Genomic DNA, 23162 nt, shown 5'->3' on the forward strand with positions numbered 1-23162 from the left:
TTGAGTTTCCATCTCCGTTTCGGAATAACAGCTGTTGCTGAACTATTATCAGTAGTAACCAAGGAGCTCCCATGTATAAAGATTCACACGTCGTAGTTGTCCCGGCATATGGAAATGTGTCCAAACTGATGTCCATCAGAGAATATGCTTACATATGAATCATGGTTAAGCAGAATAAGGGGCAGAAGATCAACTCGTAGTGGTTCCAGTCCCAATTGTTCTAGGGTTGAAAGAAACCTCTATCTCACACCATCACAGCAAAATGGTTTACATTTTACCACAAGGCGAGAATTTGGAATTGCACACAGTATCCTTGCCCAAATCTTCAATACTGTAGGAGTAATCTTGGCAGGATTGTTAAAACTACCAAATTTAATAAAACCATTGGAAAGAGCGGGAGTCGGACACACATGACCGGTCTCGGGGGAAGGTGTGTAACAAAAGAAGCAATTTGGTAATCAGACTAACTCTTCAACATGCTTCTGCTTTGTTTCAGGAGGGTCTGCCAGTGAATCAAATATCCTGTAATCAATTGCAGGCAATCCTGTTTCAGGAGTATTTCTTGTTTGCTGTAATGTGGGAACAAATGGTTGGCAAAAGTGATTATGCCGATTGCGCCCAACATCCAGATGCAATCTGTCTGTCGCGGGATTGCTGCGACTGAGATGCCAACGACTTCGAGGCATTTTGTTGCAATTGTTGCTGCATTGAAACCTTTGGTTGTTGCAACATATGTGCAAAATGATGGCTTGTTGTTCTTGAAATGATTTACAAAGCGTGAGACCGAGAGCTCTAGCCTTGAGTTTCAAAGATTTCAAGCGGCGTATGACATCATCCAGAAGCTGGATTGGGTCCTTAATATTTTTCACATAAAGAGTAATTTTCTTTTTTCAGGAATTCCTCCACCTGGCTTTAACTCAGGGTTGTGGTAACCGCAAGCATCGCATGTAGATGCCATAACAATTACTTCTTGAAAATACGGAATATTAGTGACAACATTCGAGTTTCACACTTAGAGGTACAAGTTCCACAAGTTGACGGGAAAGTCATCACCTCTTCTGGCGCACTATATCGAAATAAGGCATCTGCGATTCCTGCACTATTACTTTGTGCAATAGCTCGTTGACCAGCGGCTCCCCCAACTGACCCATGGGGTTGTCTACTCGTTCTCATAGAAGCCGTTGCTTCTCCACTTTCCAGCACTTCATCACGAGTTCCTTCATCCTGTGTAGAATATCCCAACAATACTTGTTGCTCAGGTGTTCGGTCATAAAACTTGATAGTGAGATGATGGATCAGATGATGGTGCAAAAGGATTTTCGATGTGACTGTTTCCAGCAGGATCATCAATAATACACGTGAAAGAAGATTCTGCTGTGGAACAGGCTCGCAACTTCACCAGGAACTAATCTATTGCATCAACTGTCTCTAGAGCAACTTTTCTGCGTTCCTCTTGAAGGGCCTGAAGTTCATCAACAGCTCGCATTAATATCCCTTCAACCGTTGACAGACTACCATGTTGTGTCTCTGGTGGAATCTCAAATTCAAGTTTGGGTATCTTAACGGTAGCAGATTCTGATTTTAACACTTGTCGATTGAACATCTTTTGTTCACCCGCTGGAATCTCTAACGAGTAACAACAACCATGTGGTTGAGTCTCCCCAGCAAACTGCACTTCATGGTTCCTCTCACCACAATGAGGACATTCAAAAACCAACAATAAAATCTTCCTGAAATTGAAGTAAATAAAATCTTGTAGTTCCGTTTTGATGACATCGCATGCAGAGGCTTTCGATGGCGTGAAGAGGTGCATCACCGACTTCAGCAGAAACAGCTTCAACCATGGATCCAACATCCATAATTTGATCTCTATTGTTCGCTTGCATTGATGAGAATACTTTTGTGCATAGCAATCTAGTACCCAGGTATAATAAATGACATCACCACGACGTTTTGCTGCCTCAAATTTAAACCCCTTGCTGTCTGCTGCAACACAATGGGTGACTGAGTTATTCAAATTCATTGAGAAAGTGCCGCCATTCTCAGCAACTAATTCGTGGAAGGACTCGAGAGAATGAGATGGAGGGACATTGACAAAATAGAACATCATATTTGAAAACATTAAGGAACCTCCCTTAATACTAGAAACATCTGTTTGACTTAAATGAGAAGGAACAATTAACACATTTTTCTTTTCTCCCTTTATAGAGGATTTCATGTGTTTTTGTGTTTACTGCCCATCTTGTTCCCGTATTTTGTATCCCTCTGTGTGGTACCATTGCTAGATTGCACCAAATTTATACATGATTGTACATCAAGGCACTCATGCCAAGCCTTGAGAACAAAGTTAAATACCAAAGTATCTGGTTTCAACACAATCGCCTGTTGCATTTTTTTTAAAACCAATGTAGGTGATGCCATTTGCATTCAAAATATGATTTGAAGAATAACACAACTAAACAATAACTTGATTCAATAATTGAACCTCAAGGTAACCATAGAGTCTTAAAATCATGAAATGTTTCAAATGCTGCTTTTGATTGATGATTCCTCCAAGCAAATTTAAGTCTTCCCAGTAGAATTTCTTGGGCGGAACGTTCCCATGATAATCTCTCATAGTGGTCAGAGCTCAAAGTTGAAAACTTTTTGCAAAGAGATATTCCATTGGTGGAACCATACATGCCTTTGAAGAATGGTTTGCAAAGGTGAGGGCTTTCTAAGAAAGGGGTTTGTAATAGAATATATTTGGAGAAAAGAAACACCATGCCACCATGCCTCTGATGCTTGAGGTTTTCGGAGATTGGAAGTTATTATTTTATTATTTTTTTGGGGACCAAAATCAGGGTATGACAGTTGCCCCTATTTAAGTATCTTCTACCAGAGAATATGAAGCAAGACACTCTTCATATGATCATGGTGGGAGATAGTTAAATACTAAGAATACCCGGATTTTGATCCTGAAATGAAAATGCTATGATGCGATATGCATGGATGCATGATTCTTTATTTTTGAATTTATCTGTTAGGGATACGTAGATGCTACTAGACAGACCAATCTGTGGAGAATGCTGATGATCTACAGGGAGACAGACAAATGGTAAAAACCAAACTCGCTGGGGAAAACAATCATGGTGGAGAATCAGACACACACTAGAGAGTACTCAATGTGAAAATCGATGAACGACACTTAGAATACAAGAGATTTTGGAAGCAAGTTCACACATGACTTACTAAACCCGAATAAGAGAAAAACATCTACAACAGGTTCATTCATGACCTGATAACACTGAAACAATCATAGAGAAAGATTCTTCAAAATAGGTTCATACATGACCTGGTAATACAGGAATAAAAGCTCAACAACAGGTTAATACATGACCTGACAATGTTGGGGAATATCAAGAATTTCTGACAGCAAGTTCAAACATGACTTGACATCAAACAGAAAAATTCAAAAAGAGCGTATCAACAAGTTCATACATGACCTGACAACACTGAAATAAACATAGAGAAAGATTCTTCAAAACAGGTTCATACATGACCTGGTAATACTGGAATGAAGGCTCAACAGCAGGTTCATACATGACCTAACAATGCTGGAGAAAAAACAAGAAGTTCTGACAGCAGGTTCAGACATGACCTAACAAACTCAGAAAAATTCAAAAAAGAGTATATCAACAGGTTCATACATGACCTGATGACAAACTTGAATACTTTGAGAAAATTTCCACAACAAGTTCATACATGACTTGATGACATTGGAATAATCAAAGAAAAAGATTCTTCCAAAACAGGTTCATACATGACCTAGTAGTATTGGAATAAAGGCTCAACAACAACGGGTTCATACAGGACCTCACAATGCTGAGGCAATCAAAGAATTTTTTTGACAGCAGGTTCAGACATGACCTAACAAACTCAGAAAAATTCGAAAAGAGTATATCAACAGGTTCATACATGACCTGATGACAAACTTGAACCTTCTGAGAAAACTTCCACAACAAGTTCATACATGACTTGACAACATTGGAACAAAAGGTTCAGCAACAGGTTCATACATGACCTGGTAATACTGAAATAAAAGCTGAACAACAGGTTCATACATGACCTGACAAAACAGGAACGTTCAAAGAATTTTCAACAACAGGTTCATACATGACCTGACAATGCTGGAATAAAGGCTCGACAACAACGGGTTCATACATGACCTGACAATGCTGGAGAAAATCAAGAAGTTCTGACAGTAGGTTCAGACATGACCTAACAAACTCAGAAAAATCAAAGAGAGTATATCAACAGGTTCATACATGACCGGATAACAAACTTGAACATTTTGAGAAAATGTCTAGAACAAGTTCATACATGACTTGACAACATTGGAAAGATTCTTCAAAAACAGGTTCAGACATGACCTGGGAATATTGGAATAAAAGCTCAACAGCAACGGGTTCATACATGACCTAACAACGCTGGAACATCCAAAGAATTTTCAACAGTAGGTTCATACATGACCTGACAACACTTGACTATTCAGAGAGTATTCAATTAACAGGTTCATACATGACCTGACAAAATTGGAAAAAATCAAAGGGAGTTTTACCAATAGGTTCATACATGACTTGAGAATATTGGAAAACATACAAAGGAACATCATTGGAGTTTTCTAACACGAAGAACCTCCAAGCTTCTGGAAATTCCTCAAGATGATAAGTCATACATGACTTTCACGGAACCATCAGAAAAGACATGGTAATTAAACTTTCTGTACGTGCCAACAACAATTGGACTTTGAAAATGACTGCGAAAACCGGGTGTTGGTTTAAGGGCACCAAAGACAAACCAGAATTAGAGGTAAAAGGATATAGGATCAACAACAAGACCTAGGTCAATGCAAAATGAGCACGAAGTACATTTCGGCTATGCATGATTTGGATTTTGCTTATATGCATGATGTATGAATGATCATGAAATGCAAATGCTGACAATATACAGACTGAACATTAGGGAAAGCTTTATGGAGGTACTGAATCTTCAACACCAATAACTCAACCAAAGGAGTGAGTAAATGCATCAAAGGAGGATTTATCAAGCTGAACAGCTACAACTGGCCCAATAATCCTTCCAGAGAATGATCGATTTGTGCTCTCTGGAGATAGATATTGATCATCCAAAGGGAGTCTTGCAACTTGAGACTTGCGGGGAAAGACGGAAGATTTCCTTTTAATATTTCCACATGTCAAAGCAAAATTGTGTTTCTCAATATGTTGAAAAAATCTTTTTTTCGAGTTCAAAATTTCATTATTAACAAATAAATGACATTTTGCATAACAAAGAAAATCAGAGAAAAACAACAAATGATAGAATTTGATGGGTAAACTTGTATTTATTCAAGAATGGTAGCACGCAAATGGCATAGCTCCATGGAATGTTACAAATTTGAAAATGGCAATAAGGAAAGGTTTACATTGAATCACAATGACTACTACTATCCCTAATAACAATGACTCCATGAGACCTCGCTTCTGAAGGGAGTAACTAGATTGATCTTCCATTTTTAGCTCTTCTGTGTTGATCAGTGACGAACCAATGCAGTCTATGCCTTTTGTCCCTAATTTTTGCCTGGATCGCCCTTTCGGGTTTTCAATCCACCGGGACGCTCCTTTTTGCCTAAGTCGCCCTTTCAGGTTTTCGACTTAGCGAGCTACCATTTTTTTTTATCCCTAACTTTTGCCTGGACCGCCCTTTCGGGTTTTCAGTCCGCCGGGATTTGTCAGGCATAGTATCTTTTGACTGCATCAGAGTTCACAGGGTGACTGAGCTCTTCGCCATCCATAGTTGTGAGAAATAGAGCACCTCCAGAGTATGCTCTCTTTACAACGTATGGGCCTTCATAGTTGGGAGTCCACTTCCCACGTGAATCTTTGTGTACTGGCAAGATCTTCTTGAGCACGAGATCTCCTTCCTTGAACTCTCGAGGACGAACCTTTTTGTCAAATGCTTTCTTGATTCGTTGCTGGTACAATTGTCCATGGCACAGAGCGGTCATACGCTTCTCATCAATGAGGTTAAGCTGATCATAGTTGTTTTGGATCCATTCAGCTTCGTCCAACTTGGCTTCCATCAATATTCTCGTTGAAGGTATCTTTACTTCGACTGGGAGAACTGCGTCCATCCCATACACTAAGGAGAATGGGGTTGCCCCTGTTGAAGTGCGGACTGAGGTCCGATATCCATGCAAAGCAAAGGGGAGCATCTCGTGCCATTCCTTATAAGTCTTCACCATCTTTTGCAGGATCTTCTTGATATTTTTATTGGCAGCTTCAACAGCACCGTTCATATTTGGATGGTATGGAGAAGAATTATGATGGTCAATCTTGAAACTCTCACATAATTCTGTCATTGTCTTATTGTTAAAGTTTGAACCGTTGTTGGTGATGATCTTGCTTGGGATTCCATAGCGACAGATAATCTCTTTCTTGATAAAGCGAGCAACCACATGTCTCGTCACATTGGTGTAGGAAGCAGCCTCTACCCATTTAGTAAAGTAATCGATGGCAACCAGGATGAAGCGATGATCATTGGAAGCCTTGGGCTCTATAGCACCAATCATGTCGATGCCCCACATTGAAAAAGGCCAAGGTGATGTCAAGACATTCAAAAGTGTTGGCGGTACATGCACCTTATCAGCATAAATTTGGCATTTATGACATTTTCTAGCATAGCTGAAACAATCGGATTCCATGGTCAACCAGTAATAGCCAGCTCTCAAAATCTTTTTGGCCATGACATGACCATTAGCATGGGTTCCAAAGGATCCTTCATGAATCTCCTTGATTAACATGTCTGCTTCGTGTCTATCCACGCATCTGAGCAGAACCGTGTCATGGTTTCTCTTGTAAAGCACATCATTGCTCAAAAAGAGTTTGGACGATAACCTCCTTACAGTTTTCTTATCCAACAATGTAGCATCTTCTGGATACTCTTGATTTAGAAGATATCGCTTGATATCATGAAACCATGGTTTGCCATCAGTTTCTTCTTCAATCAGCTGACAGTAGGCAGGCTCATCTCTTCGCTCGATTCGAATAAGCGGAGCTTCATTATGGAATCTGACTTGGTACATTGATGCTAATGTTGCCAAAGCGTCAGCCACTTGATTTTCTACCCTTGGGATGTGATGGAAAGTGATATCGTCGAAGTATTCTATCATCTTCACAACATGAGCGCGATAGGGGACTAGCTTCGTATCACGAGTTTCCCATTCACCTTTGACTTGATAGATCACTAAGGCTGAATCTCCATACACCTCAAGGATCTTGATTCGGAGATCAATTGCGGCTTCAAGACCAAGGATGCAAGCTTCATATTCAGCGACATTATTCGTACAATCAAAGCACAACCTCGCTGTGAAAGGGGTAAAGCCACCATTAGGATTCATCAAAACAGCTCCCACACCATGACCACTGTAATTGGAAGAACCATCGAACGCGAGCTTCCATCGAGATCCTGGTTTTGGTCCTTCATCTGGGCCCGGGGTCTCACAATCCTTTATCACCATTATATCTTCATCGGGGAAATTAAACTTCAATGGCTGATAGTCTTCAACTGGTTGGTGAGCAAGATACTCTGCTAACACACTTCCCTTGATTGCCTTCTGGGTTACGTACTGGATGTCATACTCTGACAAGAGCATCTGCCAACGGGCAAGTCTTCCGGTCAAGGCAAGTTTCTCAAAGATATACTTTATTGGATCCATCTTCGAGATCAACAAAGTAGTATGGAAAATCATGTACTGCCTCAAACGACGAGCGGCCCATGCTAGCGCGCAACAAGTTTTCTCCAAAAGTGAATATCGACTTTCACAATCGGTAAACTTTTTACTCAGATAGTAAATAGCATGTTCTTTTCGACCAGTTTCGTCATGTTGCCCTAGCACGCATCCCATTGACCCTTCAAGCACAGTCATATACATGATTAATGGCTTTCCCGGGACAGGTGGAATCAAAATAGGAGGCTCTTGCAAGTATTGACGAATCTTCTCAAAAGCATTTTGACAATCAGAATTCCATTCAACAGCTTGATCTTTTCGAAGCAATTTGAAGATAGGCTCACACGTGGCCGTCATGTGTGAGATAAACCTCGAGATGTAATTCAAACGTCCAAGGAAACCTCTGACCTCTCGCTCGGTGCGTGGAGCAGGCATTTCTTGTATAGCTCGGACCTTGTCAGGGTCTACCTCAATTCCTCGTTGACTAACGATGAAGCCAAGCAACTTCCCCGAACGAACACCAAATGTGCATTTTGCAGGGTTTAATCGTAATCTAAACTTTCTGAGGCGTTCAAACAGCTTCTTCAGATGGCTCATATGATCTTCTTCATTCTGAGATTTAGCGATCATGTCGTCAACATAGACCTCTATCTCCTTGTGCATCATATCATGGAAGAGAGTGACCATAGCTCTTTGGTAAGTTGCCCCAGCATTTTTGAGACCGAAAGGCATTACCTTGTAGCAAAAAGTTCCCCAAGGGGTAATAAAAGTGGTCTTCTCCATGTCATCTGGAGTCATCTTGATTTGATTGTATCCCGAAAAACCGTCCATAAAGGAGAAGACAGCAAATCTTGCACTGTTATCTACCAGAGTATCAATGTGTGGTAGAGGGAAATCGTCCTTTGGACTAGCTCTGTTCAGATCCCTATAGTCAACACACATCCTCACCTTGCCATCCTTTTTAGGCATAGGTACAATGTTAGCTACCCATTGTGGGTACTTCGCCACTGCGAGAAAACCAGCGTCAAATTGTCGTTTGACTTCTTCACGAATCTTCAGAGCCATATCTGGTCTTGTTCTTCGGAGTTTTTGTTTTACTGGAGGGCATTCTGGCTGAAGCGGGAGCTTGTGCTCAACGATGTCGGTGTCTAGACCTGGCATATCCTGGTATGACCATGCGAATACATCCACATATTCTTGTAGCAGCTTGACCAATCTCTCTTTGATGCTTGCTTCAAGTGTGGTGCCGATTTTGACTTCTTTCTTCTCTTCCTCTGTGCCAAGGTTGATTGTTTCCAACGGTTCTTCATGTGGCTGAAGGGCTTTGGACTCGTGCTCGAGCAGCCTTGCCAGTTCGTCGGGGATGTAACAATCTTCTTCACCCTCTTCTTCCGCTTGGTAGATAGGGGAGTCAAAGTTATGAGAGGTAGTAAAGTCATTGGATTCAACGGGGTTATCGTTTATTCTGCATGTTTGAATGATTGATTTCTTTTAGACAAAGTAAAAATAAAAGATGCATAAATGAAAAGTTTTTTTTTTGTTTTTTTGTTTTTTTGTTTTTTTGTTTTTTTTGAAAAGATTGCCATTTTCTTAAGAGAAAGCTGAGTAAATGAATAAGAATTTAACAAAATGTCTTTTATTCACTGATAATGATTATTTGAAAACGAAAAGGGGCCCATACAACATGATCCATTAGCCTTGGGCAGAGCTAAGGATTTGAAAGGAAAAATACAACAATTATTACTTTGACAAGGGAAAAATCTCGGGGATCTCAACCGCCTTCCAGTTGTTCAAAGCTGTCTCACACCGGTAAACCAAACATGACTCATCTTCATTTTCGGTGTTATCTCCAATTGAATTGACTTGATCTCCATGGATGAATCCTGTGCTGAGGAATACTTCCTGGATGCTTCGGGTGTTGTCCTTTGCAGGGACTCGGGCTCCTTTCGCAGCGGAAGGCACATATCCCAGACCAAAGCGATCATGCTTCTCACGAATATCAATAAGTTAACCCCAACCTTCAGGGTTTCCTCCTTCAATACTAGACTTTGCGCTTTTCAGAGAAGCGAAAGATGAACAAGCTTTCCCAACAGGGTCCTTCATTTCCACAAAAGTGGCATTGGCTATTTCAAGAGCTTGGAAAGAAGTTTCCAAAGCGTCCTCATCAGCCTCGATGTATCTGAAGGATGAAAGGTGACTGACCACAAAGTCCTCCTCTCCAGAAATGATGATTAATTGATTGTCCACTACAAACTTCATCTTTTGATGTAAAGTGGAGGTAACTGCCCCTGCAGCATGAATCCAGGGACGCCCCAATAAGCAGCTATATGCTGGATTAATATCCATGACTTGGAAATTAATCGGGAATACATGAGGGCCAATCAATATGGGAAATTCAACCTCTCCAATCACTGTTCTCCTGGAACCATCAAAAGCTTTCACTACTAAGGCACTAGGCTTCATAGCTGGTCCTTGATAAGATAATTTGGCGAGTGTTCTCTTTGGCATAACATTCAGAGAAGATCCAGTATCAACCAACACTCTCGCCAAAGCATTATCTTTGCATTTCACCGAGATATGGAGAGCACGGTTGTGATTTTGTCCATCCTCAGGTAATTCTTCTCCACTAAAGCTCAAAGTATTGTAGGCTGTGATATTTGCAACTACTCCATCAAATTGGTCTACTGTTATGCTTTGTGTTACATGAGCTTGAGCAAGCACTTTTAACAAAGCCTCCCTATGGGCTTGGGAGTTCAATAGCAGAGACAGAATAGAGATCTTAGATGGTGTTTGATGCAACTGGTCCACAACCTTGTAGTCACTTCTCTTGATTGACTTCAAGAATTCAACAACATCTTCGGATTGGACCACTTCGGGTTCTTTAGTGGGAGCTGCGACTGTTGATTCCTTGGTCGGCCCTTGAGGAGTCACGTTGAATTCGGGCGTATAGATTCGACCACTGCGGGTCATTCTGCTCATTCCTGCAATGTTGGTGACGTCTTCACTTACAGCTTCTGTTACTTCAGTGTCTGAACTCCCTTCAACAACCTTATCCACAACAGTAATCTCATATTTCCAAGGTACAGCCTTGGTGCTCTCGTATGGAAAAGGCGTGGGCATACATATTTCAACAGGCGACGGACGAGTATTCTCAGGCGCCACCTTTCTACTATAGTAAGGGATTTCCACTGGTTCGGGTAAATTGAAACAAGGTTCAATTACCAACACGTCTTCGTTCTTCACAGCACTGGATATTTGAAGCACTCCTTTATCCATCAGATCTTGAATGTTGTCTCGTACCACCTGACATCCCTTCGGGTGTGTGGCACACTCTTCACAGTTGTCATGATCAATATTAACCAGGCCAGCTTCCACCAATCGGGCATGGAATGCCACCAAAGGAGTCTTTACATCCTCCACCTTCTCAACCGTAACACCAACAAAAGCGTCTTCAATGGCGTTGACTTCAGGATTTCCATGGGGAGGAAGGGGATTGTTCTTCACATTCGGTCCCATGTCCTTAAAAGACAAGATCTTGCTCTCAATTAGCTCACGAACCCTATGCTTCAGAGCGTAACAACCCTCTAGGTCATGCCCGGGGGCACCTTCGTGAAAAGGACAGTGTGCATTAGGGTTGTACCATGGAGGAAGACGATCAGGTGGAGGTCCCATAGGTCTGGGAACTACCAACCCCTTTTGCAACAAGGAGGGATAAAGCTCAGTGTAGGACATTGGGATTGGGTTGAAGGTCACCCTCTCCCCTTGTCTCCTATTTTGGTTCTGAGCATTCTGCCTCGGCGCTTGAGCTCTCGGTTGTTGATAAACAGGAGCTGCCGGTGCTTGTTGATAAGCTGGCGGAGCCGCGACACGTTGTTGAACTGGAGCTGGTCGGTAAGCTGGAGGCGCTTGATAAGCCTGAGCAGGCTGTTGATTGAATGCAGGCGTCACGGCAGCCACGTATGGTTGCGGAGCATACTGGACGGGATACATGGGTTGTTGATAGGGAATTGGTTGTTGAACATATTGCTGAGGTGGATATTGTTGTGGTCTCCTTCTTGGAGGAGCTCTTCCTTGACCAACAGTCACAGCATTTGTTTCCCCTTCCTTCTTCCTAGGAAACCCTCCAGAGAACTTCTTCGGATTAGCACTTGAAGTTCCAGCTACAGCCGCCAGTTTTCCATTCCTTACACCATATTCAACACGAGCTCCTATAGCAACAAGCTCGGAGAATCCCAAGGAAGCACTTCCAACCATCTTCTCGTAGAACTGGGGTTGGACAGTGTCGATAAACAGTTCAGCCAATTCTTTCTCAGCAAGAGGTGGTTCAACCTGAGAAGCCAGTTCCCTCCATCTTTGAGCGTATTCTTTAAAGGACTCCTTATCATGTTGGAACATGCTCTGCAGCTGTCTTCTGTCAGGCGCCATATCCATATTATATTTATAATGCTTTATGAACGCATCTGACAGGTCCTGGAAACACCTGATCCTATTCTGATCCAGACTCAAATACCACTTGGAAGGAGCCCCACTCAAACTGTCTTGAAAGCAGTGAATCATCAACTTGTCATCCTCCACGTGTGCAGCCATTTTGCGGTAATACATGATGAGATGGCTTTTTGGACAAGTATGCCCCTTGTATTTGTCGAAGTCTGGAGTTTTGAATTTTGCCGGAATCACCAACCCGGATACCAGGCACATCTCTTTGGCAGCAGATCCAAAGACGTGGTCTCCCTCCAAATCTCGGAATTTCTTCTCAAGGAGCTGCATGTTCTCCTTTACTTCTCTGAAATCCTCAAACCTTACTTCGTCACCAGCAACGGTTGAGTCGACACTCTGATACATGTGGTTTTGATCTTCATAATGAGGAACATGCCTAGCATAGGCGGCTGGTGGAACCACAGTATGGATGACTGGACGTGCCTCAGTGTAAACCGGTAATGGCACGGCTTGTTGGACAGATTGCCCCATGTCGTGCACCACCTCCGCTCGGGGGACGAAGTCATAGGGTAACCCATATGGAGGAAGGGTTGAGGGTAACGTCCTTTGAGGTGGGACTTCCACTGCTGGGCCCGTGGTCTCTGAAATAACGGTCGCTTGTGGAACCTCAAACCTGAAGGTTAAAGCTTGCAACATCTCTCGCATCTGGGACATGCCTCCTTTGATTTCGTCTAGTTCAGCTCTAACTCGGGCGCTCTCTTGTTCTTGTTCAGCCATTCTCTGTCTTGCTCTGGCGCGAGTATTATACTGGTGTTGAAAATTCAGCGTGAAACTGGAGGAAGAAAGGGCGGAATGAGACTCTATTTTTTTTTGAAAATGTATGAATGCATGTATGGATGCATTTTGTTTGCAAAACTCTTGGTTCAAACTAAAAGTTTTGCTTTTTATGCATATGCAATGAATGGATGGATGCAATGTTTTTTTTTGGATAGGTTCAAAGGTTCGAGGTATGTATAAGTCTGATTGCTTTGTATAGAACATGGTTCTCACCAGGTATGGTCTAAGGTTTTTTTGAAAAAGTTCCTAGAGTCATGGATCCATTAGACTGTTTGCTACCTGCGGCAACTTACTTGTCGGGCATCAACTCCATCTAAAGAATCTACTCTAAGTGAGGTTCTCGCATCGATCTAACGAGAAATATATCTCGCAGACCCACGCTACGCAACCATCTTTCCTAGTGGGGCAAAGAACTAAGGTTCTACAAATGGTTCTCAGAGTCATGGATCCTAAAGAAAACATCGAAGCTTACGGCAACTTACTTGCCGGGCGACAACATCCTCTCAAGAATCTACTCTAAGTGAGGTTCTCGTATCGAACCAACGAGAAATACATCTCACGGACCCGCACTACTCAACCTCGTCCTATCTTATGTTTTTACTCGAGACTCGGGTAAAAAGTCTTTCCCACAAGGTTTGCAATCAGAATATCCAAGTACCAAACCATAATCGAACCAATACAACAGATTTATATCAATATGACAATAGAGATAGTAAAAACAATAAAGAAAAGCCACATAGGTAAACAAACAAAGGCACACAAACGACCTAACTAGGCTCGACTCACTTAGGGATCAACGTTCCCCAGCAGAGTCGCCATTTGTCGCACCTCGAAAAAATGGGGGATACGACTACAAAGCGAAGCGTGATCGCACGCTCGCAATGATGGACTGAACAGAGTCGCCACCGAACTTTATTTATTCCTAAAAAGGAAAGGGGAAATATTGATAAAACCCAAGACAAATGAAAGGATAAGATATGGTCATCGCAACCAATATCAGGGTTCGGGAGTCGATTACGCAAGGGGAAGGTATTAGCATCCCTCACGTCCGTTGTACTCAACGGGAACCATTAGGTCAGTTGTGTGCGTTAATGTTAGTTTGAAATGTTAGGCTTTTCGAATTATTAAGTGGGAAGGAAAGAAAGGATGAGAAGTGAATGTTTTGGATTTTTAACTAAGGACTAATCCTAAGTTTTTTATTAGTGGGCCTGACAAGATTTACAAATCTTGCTCCTACGTATCTCAAAAGAGAAATCAAGGCTTACGTAGTTCTGGGTAGAAAAATGTTTGTTTGTTGGTCGATTTTAGCGAAAGCTACTTTGTGTCAAATCGACGAAAACATTGTTGGACTACCCAAAACAGGTGGAAAAACATTGCATTGTTTCGAAACAAAGTACCTTTCGTTTGTGAAAAGGTTTAAGAGATCAATCGCACGACGGCGAGAAAAAGAAATTGATTGGTTTGGTGTATTTTGAGTGATGGCGAGAACTTGGATGAGCGAGATATACATCTCGAATCCTAGTCTCAGGAGTGCACAACATACGCCATGTTCCATTTCCATCTTTATTGAAAAAGTATTAAGTTAGGAATTAGGTATTTTGAAGTTTGAAAGACGAGTACTTATGACCTACAAGCTCTTACAGCTTGGGTCTAATACTCGGGACTACGTCTGGACATTCCACCCAGGCAGTCTGTTTCTTTCCAATATTTGTTAAGAAAATGATTCGAATACTTATAAATGTTTTGGAGGGAAGACGAATATTTATGGCTTGCAAGCTCTTACAGCTTGAGCCTAATATTCGGGATTACGACTGGATATTCCCTCCAGGTAATCTTTTTCTTCCAACTTTATTAAGAAGAGGTTTTGAATCTTGGAGTGTGAAAGAGAAGACGAATATTTATGGCTTGCAAGCTCTTACAGCTTGAGCCTAATATTCGGGATTATGACTGGATATTCCCTCCAGGACAATCTTTTTCTTCACGTTTTATTTAGAAAATGATTTGAATATTTGAGTGTTAAAGAGAAGACGAATATTAACGGCTTGCAAGCTCTTACAGCTTGAGCCTAATATTCGGGATTACGACTGGACATTCCATCCAGGTAATCTTTTTCTTCCAACTTTCATTTAGAAAATGATTTTGAATATTGGAGTATTAAAGAGAAGACAAATATTAACGGCTTGCAAGCTCTTACAGCTTGAGCCTAATATTCGGGATTACGACTGGACATTCCATCCAGGTAATCTTTTTCTTCACGTTTTATTTAGAAAACGATTTGAATATTAAATTAAAACAATTAAAGTATCGAGGTTTGAAATTATTGAAAGTTTAGTTGATGTTGCTTAAGAGCTCATTGTAAGAAGGCCCAAGAGTAAGCCATGTGAAGAAAATAAATAACACAACAAATTATATTTACAAAACACTTAAAAATTAAATCAAAGAAAGATAAAATCGGGATTTGCACGGATGGAAATTGAGGAACACACAAAACCTAAATAATATGCTCAAAGCCGGTTTGCACATATTGACAACAATTGAAATGTCATATGCGATTAATCGAAACGCGGTGAAATACTATCAATATATCGATAAAAATAAAAATAAAAATAAAAATGAAAACAACATGTAAGAAATGGGGTACAAGGTATCGAACCCATACCCTAGGGTTTGCCAAATGACACCCCTACCAACTCAACCAAACTGATTTGTTGATGTTAACTTGTATTCATTAATACATATATTCAAAACATGCGTTGTATTGGTTAAAAAAAAAAGACAAGTTAACAACCGGAAGCATTAACAGCATAGGTGAACCAAACAGAAAATAGGAAACCACTGGTTACCTACTAAGTCGAAGACGGAAGGAGTCACAACCGTTGGTGAGCTGCTCAAAAACCGCATTGCCGTGAGTTGACTTCTTCACCGAGTCGTGTAGCTCCGGACTTCAAGCGTAATCCGACACAAAGAGTATAGCGTGGGGATTCAACTGGCAGATGGTGATAACGGTGGCGGAGTTTCACGGTGGCTGGTTCAAAACGAAAATGGAGGGGGTGGTTCAATGGTAGGGTTTTCTTTGTGTGAGCAGTCTTATTTTTCCTCTAGGGTTTTTTCGGCTCTCCTCTTATGAACAGTGGCCTCCTATTATATATCTCTCATCTCCTCTGCTCTCTGCTCTGTTTCCTGCTGTGTTGCTGTGCTTCCTCAGAGTAGTGGGAAGTGTCTGTACGGAGGGTGCGTGGAGGTTTTGTCTTTACTCAAGCTAGTGGTCCCTCCCTCAATTCTCTTCATCTTCAAGAGAATTTTACTGTCGGTAAGAAACAATTCACCAATGTAACTCACTTGAATATGTGTTTTCTGCTTTTTTGGAATTGGACTGATTTTGGTGTGTTGCTATTGCATTGTTATTGCAAAATGATATCGCGTCGTGTTGAGTTTTTAACGAGTTTGTCTCCGCTGTGAACATTCACATGATATGGTGGAAAATCCGTTTGATCAAAGACAACGAAACTCTCGGCGCCTCCGAGGGATGCAAGGTAAGACTTTCGAAGGGCCATTTGAACTTCCTTCACTGCTAGAAGCATTATTTCCTGCAGTTCAAATTTTTGTTTCGTCACCATCATCTAACCGAGACACCTGTTCAGCCATTTGGTCCCATTCTCCCATGTTCCAAGCAGCATTAGCAGCCATTGGTGCTATTTCAAGACGAGTTACTGCATCAGCTGGGGTCCAATATTCCTTACATAGATCACTTAACTCTTCCCATCGAGCTAATGCAGCAAGAAATTCAGCAGGAAAGTTACTGGAAAACAATTGAAAAATCCATCCCCATGTACATAGCAAGAAATTCCAAAACGACAGTCGGCAATGCAAAGGCCTCCAAAAGCTAACCTCTAAAACAAACTTGCAGCTCCAACAACGAAACAGAAATACGAACTTCCAAAATACAGCAAGCAAACACCACCAAAAGCTGCAGAGCAAACAGCAGCGGCATGACGTCTACACGATGCAAATGCGGCTAACACCGTTGCAAGACAAAGCTGCCATTGAAAGAACCAGCTGAGACATGCCAAAACTACAGTAGAAACAGCAGTAGCAGCACCTCAACTTATTTCCATGCTTTAAAGAACCAATAGTGGCCTCATGTGCTTGCCGTTGAGCCCGAACTTTTGCTCAAATATCTGCAGATCTGATATCCGCTTTATTGCCATCATCAAGTTGTCGAAAATACGAAGATTCCTTTGACGGGATAGACCCCGACAGATAATTGTGAGAAAGTACCAGACATTGTAATTCACTTAGTTCCACCAACTTGTCAGGAATAGAGCCATTGAGTTGATTGTTTCTCCCAACATATGCCTCAACAACAGTCATCTGATTTAAGGTTAATGTTCCTGTCTTATCTCTACAGATTGTAGTAGCAGAGCCCGTAGTTCCGCAGGCTGACAGTCTTCGTACCAAGGCTTTATCTGCCATCATTTTCCGCATTGCATAAGTCAAGGTTAAAGTAACAGCCAAAGGTAGGCCTTCAGGCACTGTAACAACTACAATTGTGATTGCAATGGTAAAAAATTTGATGACATAAAACTTTGCATTTGAGTAATTCTCAGACAGATCTTCTCCAGTACTTATCGATCTTTTCATGCATGGGTTTAGTAAGGTCGCTAATGAAGGGATCCTCATGCATAACAACACGAGCAAGATCCAAATGTAATTTCCAAATTTCATGAAAGAATGTAATAGCAGTGGGATAAGTTGTTGTCATAAGAATGTTTGCTGCATCGTAAAGGGGTTTCAAGTATGCGCAAAGGGTCTCAACAAGCTTCCAATCTTGAACAGAAGGGGTTCCTTTGTAATCAGGATCCGAAGTGTCTAAGCAAGAAAACACTTCCTGCAGTTCAGAAGCTGCAACCAACATTTGATATGTTGTATTCCATTTGGTTTGGTCATCAATAAAAAGGCTCCTTTCACTAGGTACCTGAAGGTGTTGCTTAAGATCCATGAATTTTCCTTATGTGATTCTGAAGTCTTCACATATTTCACACTTTCCCGGATTTTATTAACAATACCATGTCCTGAGCCTAACAAATCATATGCAACATTGCTTAAAGTACGGGAGATGCAACTTCCAATTAGCAACTGGCCATTGAAGATAAGTGGATTCTTCACAGAGAGTAGAGGTCTGAGATTCTCAATGGTGACTTCAGTCAGTGGCTGATTACAAGTAATAGCAAATAACCTTCCCTCCAAATTCCGATCAGAAATGCAGACAGATACAGCATGGCTGAGAGCAGAGTCAGAATCAGGGTATGGTTCCATCACAACATTGAGAATTCTCCTCTGCAACTTCCAATCGCTATCAACAAAATGTCCTGTGATAAACACATACCCTACAGATTGACTTGAGGTCCACACGTCCAACGTCAGGCCAAAACGTCCATGTTGAACTGAGGTTGCAGGTTTTGAACAAATGCAACGAATCCTGGATGCTCAACCATGTGAAGGGGGTAATCATGCATAATGATCATCCTAGCAATCTCTTGACGGCAACGATCTTGGTCAAAAATTATGTAGGGAGAACCCCTAGTTCCATAGCGTCGCTTTGATGTACTGTTAGCATTGCCATCACCAGTTCTCGTAATCCTACTCGAGTTGGTGCTTTGACCATGATTCAGAGGTGTGCATTTAGTAGAAGCTGGGAGATCCAAATCATTGATGCTCAGGCTCTTACGACGGTATCAAACCAATGATCCACCATTAGTAAGTACAGGAATCACAGTATTACAAGCAGCCAATGTAAGAAAAACTCATGAGCAGTTATTCTTTCATCTCTATTTGAGTTTCTATGCAACATGCTCATTAGTTTGGGATCAACTGCAATTTCAGATTTGAGTTTCCATCTCCGTTTCGGAATAACAGCTGTTGCTGAACTATTATCAGTAGTAACCAAGGAGCTCCCATGTATAAAGATTCACACGTCGTAGTTGTCCCGACATATGGAAATGTGTCCAAACTGATGTCCATCAGAGAATATGCTTACATATGATCATGGTTAAGCAGAATAAGGGGCAGAAGATCAACTCGTAGTGGTTCCAGTCCCAATTGTTCTAGGGTTGAAAGAAACCTCTGTCTCACACCATCACAGCAAAATGGTTTACATTTTACCACAAGGCGAGAATTTGGAATTGCACACAGTATCCTTGCCCAAATCTTCAATACTGTAGGAGTAATCTTGGCAGGATTGTTAAAACTACCAAATTTAATAAAACCATTGGAAAGAGCGGGAGTCGGACACACATGACCGGTCTCGGGGGAAGGTGTGTAACAAAAGAAGCAATTTGGTAATCAGACTAACTCTTCAACATGCTTCTGCTTTGTTTCAGGAGGGTCAGCCAGTGAATCAAATATCCTGTAATCAATTGCAGGCAATCCTGTTTCAGGAGTATTTCTTGTTTGCTGTAATGTGGGAACAAATGGTTGGCAAAAGTGATTATGCCGATTGCGCCCAACATCCAGATGCAATCTGTCTGTCGCGGGATTGCTGCGACTGAGATGCCAACGACTTCGAGGCATTTTGTTGCAATTGTTGCTGCATTGAAACCTTTGGTTGTTGCAACATGTGTGTAGAATGATGGCTTGTTGTTCTTGAAATGATTTACAAAGCGTGAGACCGAGAGCTCTAGCCTTGAGTTTCAAAGATTTCAAGCGGCGTATGACATCACCCAGAAGCTGGATTGGGTCCTTAATATTTTTCACATAAAGAGTAATTTTCTTTTTTCAGGAATTCCTCCACCTGGCTTTAACTCAGGGTTGTGGTAACCGCAAGCATCGCATGTAGATGCCATAACAATTACTTCTTGAAAATACGGAATATTAGTGACAACATTCGAGTTTCACACTTAGAGGTACAAGTTCCACAAGTTGACGAGAAAGTCATCACCTCTTCTGGCGCACTATATCGAAATAAGGCATCTGTGATTCCTGCACTATTACTTTGTGCAATAGCTCGTTGACCAGCGGCTCCCCCAACTGACCCATGGGGTTGTCTACTCGTTCTCATAGAAGCCGTTGCTTCTCCACTTTCCAGCACTTCATCACGAGTTCCTTCATCCTGTGTAGAATATCCCAACAATACTTGTTGCTCAGGTGTTCGGTCATAAAACTTGATAGTGAGATGATGGATCAGATGATGGTGCAAAAGGATTTTCGATGTGACTATTTCCAGCAGGATCATCAATAATACACGTGAAAGAAGATTCTGCTGTGGAACAGGCTCGCAACTTCACCAGGAACTAATCTATTGCATCAACTGTCTCTAGAGCAACTTTTCTGCGTTCCTCTTGAAGGGCCTGAAGTTCATCAACAACTCGCATTAATATCCCTTCAACCGTTGACAGACTACCATGTTGTGTCTCTGGTGGAATCTCAAATTCAAGTTTGGGTATCTTAACGGTAGCAGATTCTGATTTTAACACTTGTCGATTGAACATCTTTTGTTCACCCGCTGGAATCTCTAACGAGTAACAACAACCATGTGGTTGAGTCTCCCCAGCAAACTGCACTTCATGGTTCCTCTCACCACAATGAGGACATTCAAAAACCAACAATAAAATCTTCCTGAAATTGAAGTAAATAAAATCTTGTAGTTCCGTTTTGATGACAGCGCATGCAGAGGCTTTCAATGGCGTGAAGAGGTGCATCACCGGCTTCAGCAGAAACAACTTCAACCATGGATCCAACATCCACAATTTGATCTCTATTGTTCGCTTGCATTGATGAGAATACTTTTGTGCATAGCAATCTAGTACCCAGGTATAATAAATGACATCACCACGACGTTTTGCTGCCTCAAATTTAAACCCCTTGCTGTCTGCTGCAACACAATGGGTGACTGAGTTATTCAAATTCATTGAGAAAATGCCGCCATTCTCCGCAACTAATTCGTGGAAGGACTCGAGAGAATGAGATGGAGGGACATTGACAAAATAGAACATCATATTTGAAAACATTAAGGAACCTCCCTTAATACTAGAAACATCTGTTTGACTTAAATGAGAAGGAACAATTAACACATTTTTCTTTTCTCCCTTTATAGAGGATTTCATGTGTTTTTGTGTTTACTGCCCATCTTGTTCCCGTATTTTGTATCCCTCTGTGTGGTACCATTGCTAGATTGCACCAATTTTATACATGATTGTACATCAAGGCACTCATGCCAAGCCTTGAGAACAAAGTTAAATACCAAAGTATCTGGTTTCAACACAATCGCCTGTTGCGTTTTTTTAAAACCAATGTAGGTGATGCCATTTGCATTCAAAATATGATTTGAAGAATAACACAACTAAACAATAACTTGATTCAATAATTGAACCTCAAGGTAACCATAGAGTCTTAAAATCATGAAATGTTTCAAATGCTGCTTTTGATTGATGATTCCTCCAAGCAAATTTAAGTCTTCCCAGTAGAATTTCTTGGGCGGAACGTTCCCATGATAATCTCTCACAGTGGTCAGAGCTCAAAGTTGAAAACTTTTTGCAAAGAGATATTCCATTGGTGGAACCATACATGCCTTTGAAGAATGGTTTGCAAAGGTGAGGGCTTTCTGAGAAAGGGGTTTGTAATAGAATATATTTGGAGAAAAGAAACACCATGCCACCATGCCTCTGATGCTTGAGGTTTTCGGAGATTGGAAGTTATTATTTTATTATTTTTTTGGGGACCAAAATCAGGGTATGACACATGATTCTTTGGATAAGGTAAAGCAAAAGATGGATGATTGGGAAAGAAAATTTCACACCTCATACCTTGAGAAAAAGAATTTCAGAAGCAGTTAAAGGAAAAGGAAGACTTGATATAATTACTCGAGCAATGTGTCGTGAAAAGATCTATAGGCCAAGAGGATTTATTTTCCTCTCACAGTTCATCATCTACCCATCTTGCTACTTCTGGCATTTGGAAAGGCGTTGTTGACCAGGTCGTGATGGAGAAGGATGATATGAAAAGCAATTACGAAAGAGAGATCAAAAGGCTTCACAAGAAGTGCTAGCTTGGAGTTGGGTCGTCATCGGACATGATTCCGTAGATCTAGTTTCTTTCCGCTTATGTTCATAGAAATTTTATTTCCGATTGTAATCCTTTTTATTATTAACTAGCGTTCAAACGGGCACTCTGTGCCCGTTTGTCCGCTTTTTTTTATTACGCTAACGCGTGAAAATATTAACAACGTCTTTTTTTATAAGTTTGATTTTAATATAAATTATTTATATGATAAAAAATATGATATTTATTCAGATACATATTAAATTTTATATATAATATATAATATTTACGCATTAAATTTTGTTTGAAATGAGAAAATTGCAGTGTGACCTGACTTTATTTAACCGTTTTTTTTCAAGCAAATCAATAAATAACTCAATGTATAAACTTAAATTCTTCTTTAATGTTTTTGAATTTGTGTTCTTTAATGTTTTTGGTATGAGGATGTAATGCACAGTACATACACAAGGAAACAATTAAACTTCTCTTCAACAACATAGTAAGAATGCAACAATAATAATCATCAATATTCATCTTTTTTTTTATGGAAAAACCACTCACGTATTATTTACCAAAATCCCCTATGAATAAATATCATGTTATATCAATATTCTCTCTCTCTAACATGAACTCTCATGTCCACCCATCCGCTTTTTTTAGGGAGTGTTTGTTTCTAGGATTCATAAAAAAATCTCATGAATAAATTACCTAAAAAAAATAAAGATTTAATTTCAGAGTACTTTTCTAAAAATGAATTTAGCATATAGTTTGATATAATCTTTAGAAAATGAATAAAGATATATTTTTCTCAAAAAAATCATGTGAAATTTCATGGGAATCAACATTCTCAATTTATTCTCGTAGGAGTAAAAATAATGGAAATTATGAAAGTTATGCAAGTTCTTTTATTTTATGGAATTTTGTGATTTTTTTTTCAATTTTGTAACAAATATGGGAATAATTTTTTTCACCCATGTATTTTAGAGAATATAATTTAATTTCTAGACTTGAAAGAAATATCACCTTAAAGCGCACACGTCAAAAACTATAAAACACATTTTTTAAAATAAATTTTGGCGTATTT

At 40.6% G+C, this 23162-nt stretch overlaps 1 pseudogene; it reads right to left on the reverse strand.

Moving 5' to 3' along the window:
• Positions 1–1024: 1024 nt before the first annotated feature.
• On the reverse strand, positions 1025–20812 carry LOC127128122 (uncharacterized; annotated as a pseudogene).
• Between the last annotated feature and the right edge of the window lie 2350 nt (positions 20813–23162).

This window comes from Lathyrus oleraceus, chromosome 3 (assembly GCF_024323335.1).
Source record: "Lathyrus oleraceus cultivar Zhongwan6 chromosome 3, CAAS_Psat_ZW6_1.0, whole genome shotgun sequence".
Taxonomy (NCBI): domain Eukaryota; kingdom Viridiplantae; phylum Streptophyta; class Magnoliopsida; order Fabales; family Fabaceae; genus Lathyrus; species Lathyrus oleraceus.